The sequence below is a fragment of the Acinonyx jubatus genome, chromosome D3 (genome assembly GCF_027475565.1).
Source record: "Acinonyx jubatus isolate Ajub_Pintada_27869175 chromosome D3, VMU_Ajub_asm_v1.0, whole genome shotgun sequence".
Lineage (NCBI taxonomy): Eukaryota > Metazoa > Chordata > Mammalia > Carnivora > Felidae > Acinonyx > Acinonyx jubatus.
The window spans coordinates 49581906-49592080 of record NC_069392.1 but is presented as its reverse complement, the minus strand read 5'-3'; the positions used below and the strand labels follow the sequence as shown (position 1 = coordinate 49592080).

General features: G+C 35.9%; 1 pseudogene; it reads left to right on the top strand.

The window, feature by feature from the left end:
• Positions 1–466: 466 nt before the first annotated feature.
• Positions 467–3272, top strand: LOC106983823 (heterogeneous nuclear ribonucleoprotein A1-like; annotated as a pseudogene).
• The last annotated feature ends 6903 nt before the right edge of the window (positions 3273–10175 follow it).

The following is a 10175-nucleotide window of genomic DNA, read 5'->3' as shown; positions in this document are numbered from 1 at the left end:
ACCATTCAACTACTAGGCATTTACCTAAGAGAAAAAAAAGCATACATCCATACCAAAACTTATACATGAAAGTTCATAGCAGCTTTATTTATAATAAAAAAAAAATTGGAAGCACCTGGATATTCATCAAAAGATCAATGGATGAACAAATTATGGTATATCCATATAATGGAATATTATTCAACAATAAAACAATGAACTATTGATACATGCAACAATGTGGATGGAGCTATATATAATTGTGTTGAATGATAGTATACAGACAAAAAAAGATCATATACAATACTGCCCCAGTTATATAAAATTCTAGAAAGCACAAACTTATCAATACTGACAGAAAATAGATCTATAGTTGCTTAGGAGTAAGGATGGAAGATATAGAAGGGATGGGTTACATAAGACACTTTTGAGGGTGATGGATATGTTTACTAACTTGACTGTGATAAGGACCTCACAGCTATATACATATGTCCATGGTACTTTGGTCCCACATGGTACCTTGTATTATATGCAGTTTACAGTATGCCATTTATACCTCATTATAATATAGCAAAAAAAAAAAAAAAAACAAAACCCAAACACTCACAGTAAAATATTGAATGTTTTACCCTGAAATTGAGGTTAAAGCAAGATGCCTAGTCTTATGACTTCTATTCAGAATTGCACTGCTAATATAGCCAATGGCAATAAGGGAAGAAAAGGAATTAAAAGTTCTCAATGCAACTCAGTGAAAAAAGCAAAGTCTTTTCATTACATCGTGCTAGATCAACTAGACAGCAATATGGAGGAAACACCCAAATTTTGACCATTATTTACACTACACACAAACATGAATTTAGAGAGCTTAATCAATTAATCTAACCAATTGGTTTATTCAGTTGAGTGATTAATTAGATTAATTGATTTGAGGTAGTCTTAAGATTTTAAAGGTGAAGTATAAAGCACCTGGAAGAAAACATAGTAGAATAGCTTTGTGATCTCATTGTAGGCAAAATTTCTTAAGGAAAATGACCTAAAAAAAATTAACTAAAAATTTAAAAATTTGTAAACTTCCCTTCATTAATATTTTTGTAATTTTTTTTAAGTTTATTTATTTTTGAAAGAGAGAGAGAGAGCATGAATGGGGGAGGGACAGAGACAGAGGGAGACACAGAATCTGAAGCAGACTCCAGGCTCTGAGCTGTCAGCACAGAGCCTGATGTGGAGCTCGGACTGTGAACTGCAAGATCATGACCTGAGCTGAAGTCAGACACTTAACCAACTGAGCCACGCAGTCTCCCCCTGCTCTTCAGTAATATTAATAATGTCTGCTTTTGGCTTTCTGCACATGGATACCGTTGAGTAAGCATGGTTAAGTCTTCCTTCCCACCACCATCATGTCTAAATCAAACTTTACCAAAGAGCATAAGCATCTGTGGAAGCTCTTCACTGAAGGTTTGAGCTTTGAAACAACCCATATGAGTCAAGGAGCCATTCCGAGCAATGGGGAATGCTTGCTGACTGTGTGGTAATGAGAAATCCAAACACCAAGTGCTCCAGAGTTCTTTGGATTTGTCACATATGCCACTGTGGGAGAGGTGGATGCAGCCATGAATGCAAGGCCACACAAGGTGGATGGAAGAGTTGTAGAGCCAAAGAGGTCTGTCTCAAGAGAAGATTCTCAAAGACCCGGTACTCAAGTAACTGTGAAAAACATTTTTGTTTGGTGGCATTAAAGAAGACACTGAAGAACATCATCTAAGAGATTATTTTGAACAGTATGGGAAAATTAAAGTGATTGAAATCATGACTGACAGAGGCAGTGACAAAAAGAGAGGCTTTGGTTTCGTAACATTTGATGAACATGACTCTGTAGATAAGATTGTCGTTCAAAAATACCATACTGTGAATGACCACAACTGCAAAGTAAGAATAGCTCTAGCAAGAGATGGCTAGGGTTTAATTCAGCCAAAGAGGTTGAAGTAGTTCTGGAAACTTCAGTGGTGGTCATGGTGGTGGTTTTCACGGGAAGGCAACTTGGGTTGTGAAGGAAACTTCAGTGGGTAAGGTGGCTTTGGCGGCAGTTGAAGTGTTGGTAGATATGGTGGCAGTGAGGAAGGCTATAATGGATTTGGTAATAAGCAACTTTGGAGGTAGCAGAAGCTATAATGATATTGGCAATTACAACAGTCCATCTTCACATTTTGGACCCATGAAAGGAGGAAATTTTGGAGGCAGAAACTCTGGCCCCTATGGTGGTGGAGGCCAATACTTTGCCAGACCACGAAACCAAGGTGGCTGTGGTGGTTCCAGCAGCAGTAGCTGTGGCAGTGGCAGAAGGTCTTAATTACTGCCAGGAAACAAAGCTTAGCAAGAGAGAGGAGAGTCAGAGAAGTGGCACGGAAGCTACAGGTTACAACAGATTTGTGAACTCAGCCAAGCACAATGGCGGCAGGGACTAGCTGCTACCAAGGAGACATGTTTTAGACAACACTTGTGTGTATAGGCAAGGAACTTGGCTGTATTTATGACTAACTATGTAACGAGTTATTTTAGTTTTTATTCTGTGGAAAGTGTAAAGCATTCCAACAAAGGGTTTAATTAATTAATTTATTTTTTTGGCACCCATGCTGTTGATTGCTAAACGTAATAGTCTTAATAAATGTGTCTTTAAAAAAAAAAAATGTCTGCTCCTCTGGACAACTGAGTAGCTCAGTCAGTTAAGCGTCAGACTCTTCATTTCTGCTTAGGTCATGATCTTACCATCCTGAGATGAAGCCTCCAGGGGGGCTCCTCGATGGGTGTGGAGTTTGCTTAAGAGTCTCTCTCTTTCTCTCTCTCTCTGCCTGTGCCCCTCCCTCACTTGTGGGTGCACCCTCTCTTTTTTTTTCTCTCTCTCTCTCAAAAAAATGCTTCTCAAAAGATAGCTGAGAAATTTAAAAAGCGAGACACAGAGTAGCAGAAAATATTCACAGTGGCCTGGCATCCTGAATATAAAGATTCCCATAAGCCAGTAATAAAAAGGTAACCTATTTTTTAAAATGAGAAAAGGACTTGGAAAGCATTTCACAAAGGATATCATATAAATAAATGATCAACAAGCACAGGAAAACATATTCAATGTTATTGGTCTTCAGGGATTGCAAAGTCAAACTACAACAGCCATTACACACACATTAAAATGGTTAAAATTTAAAAGACAGCATAATACCTAATGCTAGAGAGAATATGGGGTATCCAGAAAACTCCTATATTTTTGATGGAGGTTTAAAAAAACCAACCACAAAAACCAACCAAAAAAAAAACCACAAAAAAATAAAATAAAATAAAATGATACAACCAATTTAGGAAATCACTTGGCAGTTTCTAATAAACTTGTACTTACTATCAGATCCGGTTATTCTCCTCTGTGTCAGTCTTGGTTCAAGCAGAGGAAAGAAATCATGAGAAATTTGAACGAGGAAAGTGTAATGGAAAATGATTAAATGTATCAAGGAATTAGAGACTAGACAAGTAAAGACAACTCCAAAGAACACAGGAACAGCACATGGAAGGAGCAGCCACTACTCCTAGGGCTTAGATAAGCACCCGAAAAACGTGATGCCCACCTCTCAGGGGAAGACTCAGTAGGGTGCTCACTGGATGGCAGAAGAGTGTTACCCTTTCATGTCAGTGGAACTTGGTGGAAACGGACTCCTCACGAGTCTTGGGTAAAAACACAACAGCATATTGTTAACTTAGACAATATGTTGTACAGCATTTCTCTATAATTCATTCAGTCTTATAACAAGTACAATTTTATACCCATTGGACAATCTCCTACTTCCTGCTCTCCCCACCCCCTGGCAACCACCATTCTATTTTCTGCTTTTATAAGTTTGACTACGTTAGATGTCTCACCATAAGTGGAATCATGCCATATCTGTTCTTCTGTGACTTATTTCACTTGGCATAACAGTTTTGTGTATGACCTTGATTGGGGTCATGGGATTACAGGTATATGCATATTTCCAAACTCCTCAAACTATACATATTAAATATGTGAAGGATTTTTTTTTAATAAATTATGCCTCAATACAGTTGTTTTAACAAAGTTCTGAGGAAACTTGTTCATGGAAAGGTATCTCACTGGAGACACTATCCTACGAAACTTACCAGGTTCATGTGCCACCAGAGGAGTCGGTTTGACTGCCTCTGTCTGCCATTCAGCAGGAATCCGGTGCTAGGGAAGCTCCGTGTGTTGCAGAAGGCAAAGGCTGGAGAAACTGTCCACACTGCGGAAACAGGCAGAGAAGCTAACTGGAACCCAGAGGCAAACCTTCCTCCTGCAATGCTTCTCTAGCGCCCTCTATTGACAAAACTGAACATGGTAAAAATGACCAAGGAAAAGTATTTAATTGGCCCAGATCCACTTTCACAAAGCAGGACAAATTTTCGAGTTTGGAACTGAGAGGCTATAAATAACTAACCGGTGCGCCTTCCAGGTATTTAATTTCCAAAGTAATAATTTCCAGGTAATAATTTCCCAGGGAAATTAAATTTGTATTTATCATAAACACTTTTAACAAGAATGTTCAATACAGCTTTGTTTGTAATGGCAAAAAAAAAGAAAAAAATGGAAACAACACAACACAAATGTATATTAAAACATGATTAGAGCAATACATTCTGGTATATTTATACAAAGGCACAGTATACAGCAATAAGAAAAGAAGATTTCACATAACATATGCAAATCTCAAAAACATGTTGAGCAAAACATGTGCCTAGTATATGATTCCACTTTCATGAAAGTATCGAAGAACAAAACTAACTTGTGGGGAAGAAATAAGAACAGTGGTTGAGTCTAGGCAGGAGCATGGATGAGGATTAACTGGAAAGGCACAGAAGGAACTTTTAGTGCAGTAGTAGAGTTCAATATTTTGATTAGATACGGGTTGCATGACTGTACATTCCTCAAAACCCATCAAACTGTACTCTTAATACCTGTGCATTTCATTAGATATAATTTTGCAACAATTAAAAAAAATTAAACAACTGAGGTGACTTGAAGATCAAATTAGCTAAATAAAGTTGTAATTTTTAAAAATGTATAAAGGGTGTATGGGTGGTTAACCGACTGACTTCAGCTCAGGTCCTGACCTCACAGTTTGTGAGTTTGAGCCCTGGGTCGGGCTCTGTGCTGACAGCTCAGAGTCTGGAGCCTGCTTCAGAATCTGTCTCCCTCTCCTCTGCTCTTCCCCTGCTTGCACCCTGTTTCTCTCTCTCTCAAAAATAAATAAACATTTTAAAAAAAATAAAAATTAATTAAAAATGTATAAATTCTATTTTTTTCCACACTAAAATTTTCTGACACAAAGGGCTTTAGTAACATTTACTTTTATTTTAGTTTATGGTCACATCGTTTCCTAAGTAAAAATGCAAGATGATCAAAACAATATGTATAGTATGGTATATACTCACTGTTATGTAGCCTGTCTTAATTGCTAATTTCCAGGAGCTTTTATATCATTAGCAACAAAGAAAATGGGTCACCTATGTAAACAATTTTTATCTCTATTGAAAGACTTATGTTTTAGCCTTCAAACAATAGACAGCAAAAAGACTTGCTGACAAATACAAACTTCTCTAAAATATGAAGCCAAGCTGAATGCAAGCCTTCTTTTCACACTTTTTAGTTATGTGAAGCACAATAAAAGGAATCAGAAAAAGTTACCCAGTTATCGTGACCCACAAAACCCACTATTGCCAAGGGGAGTAAAAATGAATTTAATCTAGCTGAAGGTACAGTCAATGAAGAGTTTTTAAAAACTTCTAAGGTATTAGCTTTGAATGGTTATGTATATATATCAGATCGCATCATAATTTTTACAATATAATGATGCAGTCATTAGAATTACAAGAAACTGTCCAGCGTGTATTTTTAGAGGAAAATTCAATACGTTATGTGCTCAATTACATTTGCTGATGTGCAAATTGCCAAGACATACTTTTTATGGAGTAAAACACAAATGATGGTTGGCTATCAGATATAAGTAATGTAAACAAGGCAGTCAAAACAAGTAATGATCTGATTTTGTGCCAACATGAAACAAGAACTAAAGAATGGAGCTGCAAGTCTTAATATTCTCCTATTTCCTATTTTCATAGAAATGCATGACCATGATCTGGGTTTCTGTGGCAACAGGCAAGAGTGTTACCAGAGTCATATATAGATAAATGGCTTCTCATATATCTTCTTTGTTATAATCATAGAAGGATATGTATCAGAAATGATGTTATAGCTATATTTAAAGAACAAAACAATAACTATATCCCAGCAGCAGACCTGTGTTCTTGTCAGCATGGAAGGTGGCAACTACAAGAGTGCTTATATTGTAAATAACAGCACAAGTGACTCTATTATTACCTGTACCAATTGGTTATTTCTCTTGCTTTCTATACCTTTGTCTTTCAGGACTTACAGAAAACCTGATCATGTGAAGTAAGTATATTAGAAGGAGGATTTTGCACAAAGAGTAAGTGAACTTCGTATTTTGATTTTCATTTCCAATAGATATTTTTAATACTTGAGTGACTGAGTAAAAAGTTAAATATATAAATGATGACATGTCCTTAGAAGTCATGTATTATTATAAGGGTAAATAAGAAACTTGCTTGGATTTTTTATGTTTATTTATAATAAAATATAAAATGTATATTTTTATTCTTAATAAAAATTATTTGTTTTCCTGAAGTTAACTTACTCTTTTAAGGAATATTTCATTTGTTATGTATAATAATGTTCTATTAAAAAGTTACCATAGAAAAATCCATATATAATAATATTTTATATTTATGTTATTTTAGTAGTCTTCCTATAATCCTACCACATCAGAGAAACCCAAAAATGCTGTTCTAAAATTCTGAGCTTTCAAGTAATGTCATGAGGGAAAAATGAGGTAATTTCAAATATTATTAAAAATTTTTGTATTATGCTAATAGAGAAATGAATATTTCAGAATTTATATTAACCTATTTTGAGTAAACACAATTTCATATCACATTTATTTATTTACCTATTATTGGTTCTAATATTATCTTAGTATAAATTAGAAAGGAGCTATGAAATTAAATGGAAATTATTGTAAACAAGGTGCTTATAAATACATTAGAAGTCACATAGATAAAAATTCCAAAACTCATGACTGGTATTTGATATTGAACCTTATATATTATGCCATAGAGACTTCCATTCAGGTTAACATCACTTTAGTGATCGACCAAAAGACAACACAGTAAAGTGGAAAATTGAATTACTTTTATTGGCTGAAAATATTTTTACCATTAATATTTTTAATATAGTAATTATTATAATCCACATTTATTTTCTGCTCTTAAGAAGTATTACTTAGTGAAAATGTATGTTCTAAAGTTCTTTCCTTAATTATATGTTGGCTACCCGTATTAAAAAGTGAAATGTATGTTAATAATGACATATTAAGAACTCTGTACCTTCTTTTGTAAAAGTACTTACAAATAATCATTTCAGAATTAATTCATTCTCAAATTTGCTTTTGCATAGTCTACTTTCCTCTACTTCTAGAATCTTTGTTTCTTCCTTTAGGATTAGTTATTCCTTCCTGTTGAGAAGGAAGACCTTCCTCTACCTTTCAAGGCCCTTCCAGCTTGACTTAGAATCAAATTTACCCGACACAGTTTAACAGGAGAAAATCAAATTTAATAGTGTACTATGGAGAATCCACACAGACACGAAATTCCAGAGACAATGAGGCTCCTTATTTGAGCTAAGGAGAGGGGTAGGGTCAGAGGATGCAAAGGAGAGGAAGGATGCAAGCAGGAGAAAGATGTTCTGAAAAACAAAGATTCCCCTATCATGAAGAGATAAGTTTCTTAGATGAACAGGAGCCTCTGTTAATAACTCTCTTCCTGGTACAGGCTCTCCTTTCCGATGTAAATTTGTTGAGGACCAAGAAGAGAGATTTTCTCGCATTTGCTGAGTTTTGATTACTTTTAACTCAAAATAATGTTCATACCAAAATGCTCCATCTTGGACCATCCTGCCCTTGGCCTCTACAGTTTTCACATTGTCAGGTTTTAAAGCTTAATTTATTTTTATCATCTCTTCCTTTCTCCAACTATTCTCTAGGATTAAGAATGTGATTTTTCAATGACATCTTCAAATTATATTCTTTCCATATATTTTGATCCTGAGTCTGAAGACTTGAAATTATTTAAACTGTTACAGGTTTTCCTATAAATTGAATATTCTTTTAGAGATATTTGTTCATCCTTTGGAGAATTTTTACACTTGTGAAAAGAGATGAAACAAAACCAGTTGAGTATTTCTACATTCTTTCTGTGATGTCTCTTCTTAACCTACATGCCACATCCACATATAAATTAATGATTTAATTCTATTAATTTCCTTCTAAGAGCTTCCAAAGCTTTGTTCCACAAATTTTGATAAATTATGTCTTTATTTTCATTCAATTGAAAATATATTCTAATTTTCTGAGTCACTTACTTCTTGATCCATGAAATATTAGAAGCATGTTTTTTATTTCCAAATATTTTAGAGATTTTTCACATATTATTACTGATTTCTAGCATAATTCTGTCACAGAGAATATATTTGTATTTTCCTGCTTTTTAATAAGCCTGATGATCTTTGATTGGATGCCAGGTTGTGACACTGTGATATGAGAATTATTTGGTCTTCACATCCAGTTCCTGGCATAGAGATCCTAAAATCCTTAGGATTTCCTGAGTAATGAAAGTGAGAGGAGCACCTCTTGCTATTCATAATAAGGCTCTTTCAACCACACCTAAGTTTATGTCAATAAGGTAATGAGGTGACTTTTGGAAAGCTCCTAATGACGAAGGTGCTGACAGTCTGGGGAAGCAGTCATGTCGTTAGAGGGTTGAAATACTCAGCCCTCCTCACTGCCCCTCCAGAGAAGGGAGAGGGGCTGGAATTTGAGTTAATCACTAATTGCCAGTGATTTAGTTAATTGTGCCTACATAATGCAACCTCAATAAAAACCCTAATAGAAGGGGTTCAAAGAGCTACCGGAGTTCAGTGAAAATGTCAAGGTGCTGTGAGGGTGGCACACCCAGAGAATACATGGAAGTTCCATCATTCCTGCCCCCGGCAACCATACCTTGTCTTATGCATTTCTTCCATCTGGTTGTTCTGGGATGTATCCTTTATAATAATCCAGTAAGAGTAAGTCAGGCATTTCCCTGAGTTCTCTGAGGCATTCTAGCAAATTCTTGAACTTAAGGAAGTTGGTTGTGGGAACTCCCCAATTTATAGCTGGTCTGTTAAAAATACAGATGACAACCTGGGACTTGCAATTAAAATCTGAAGTGAGGGGAGGGGGGCAGTCTTATAGGACTAATATCTTAACCTACAGGGTCTGCACTAGTTCTAGGCAGTTAGTGTCAAAATTGAGTTAAATTGGTAGGACATTCACTCTGTACCAAGATTTGGAGAATTACTTGGTTTGGAAAAACCCACACATCTGGTGTCAGAAATGTGAGTTGTACAGAGAAAAAGGTGTTTTCCTTTGCAGATACTGATAATTTTACTTTCTTGAGTGCTGATTTCTTTTATTCCTATAAATACTCTAGAGCGTTTTTTCTGGGATGCAGTTACTTGGAAGTAGCTTCCTCCTTTCTGGTTTTGCTTTTAAGATTCATTAACTAGGACTTGGGACACCTGGGTGGCTCAGTCCATTGAGCATCTTACTTCGGCTCAGCTCATCATCTCACAGTTTGTGGGTTCAAGTCCCATGCTTTATGCTGAATGCTTGCTCAGAACCTGGAGCCTGCTTCAGATTCTGTGTCTCCTTCACTCTCTGTCCTTCCCCCGCTCATGCTCTGTCTCATTCTGCCTCTCAAAAATGAATAAATGTAAAAAAAAAATTAAAGACTCATTAATTAGGACTAGAACAACATAAAATCTAGGGCTAATTATGCCCCAATACTAAAGTAAGATACTGCTGTGTATATTGTGTCCAATGTCCAGTGAATTATGAGGTTTTCTAGAGTAGCTGACGAAAACAGGCACTATTTCCAGCTCTTTATGAGCACCAGGTACCATTCTGTCTGTGTTGGAAAATTCTTTTCCCAGCCTGTGGTAGTTTCCGGACAAGTATGCACTGATCAGTACTCTACTGAAAACTGAAGAA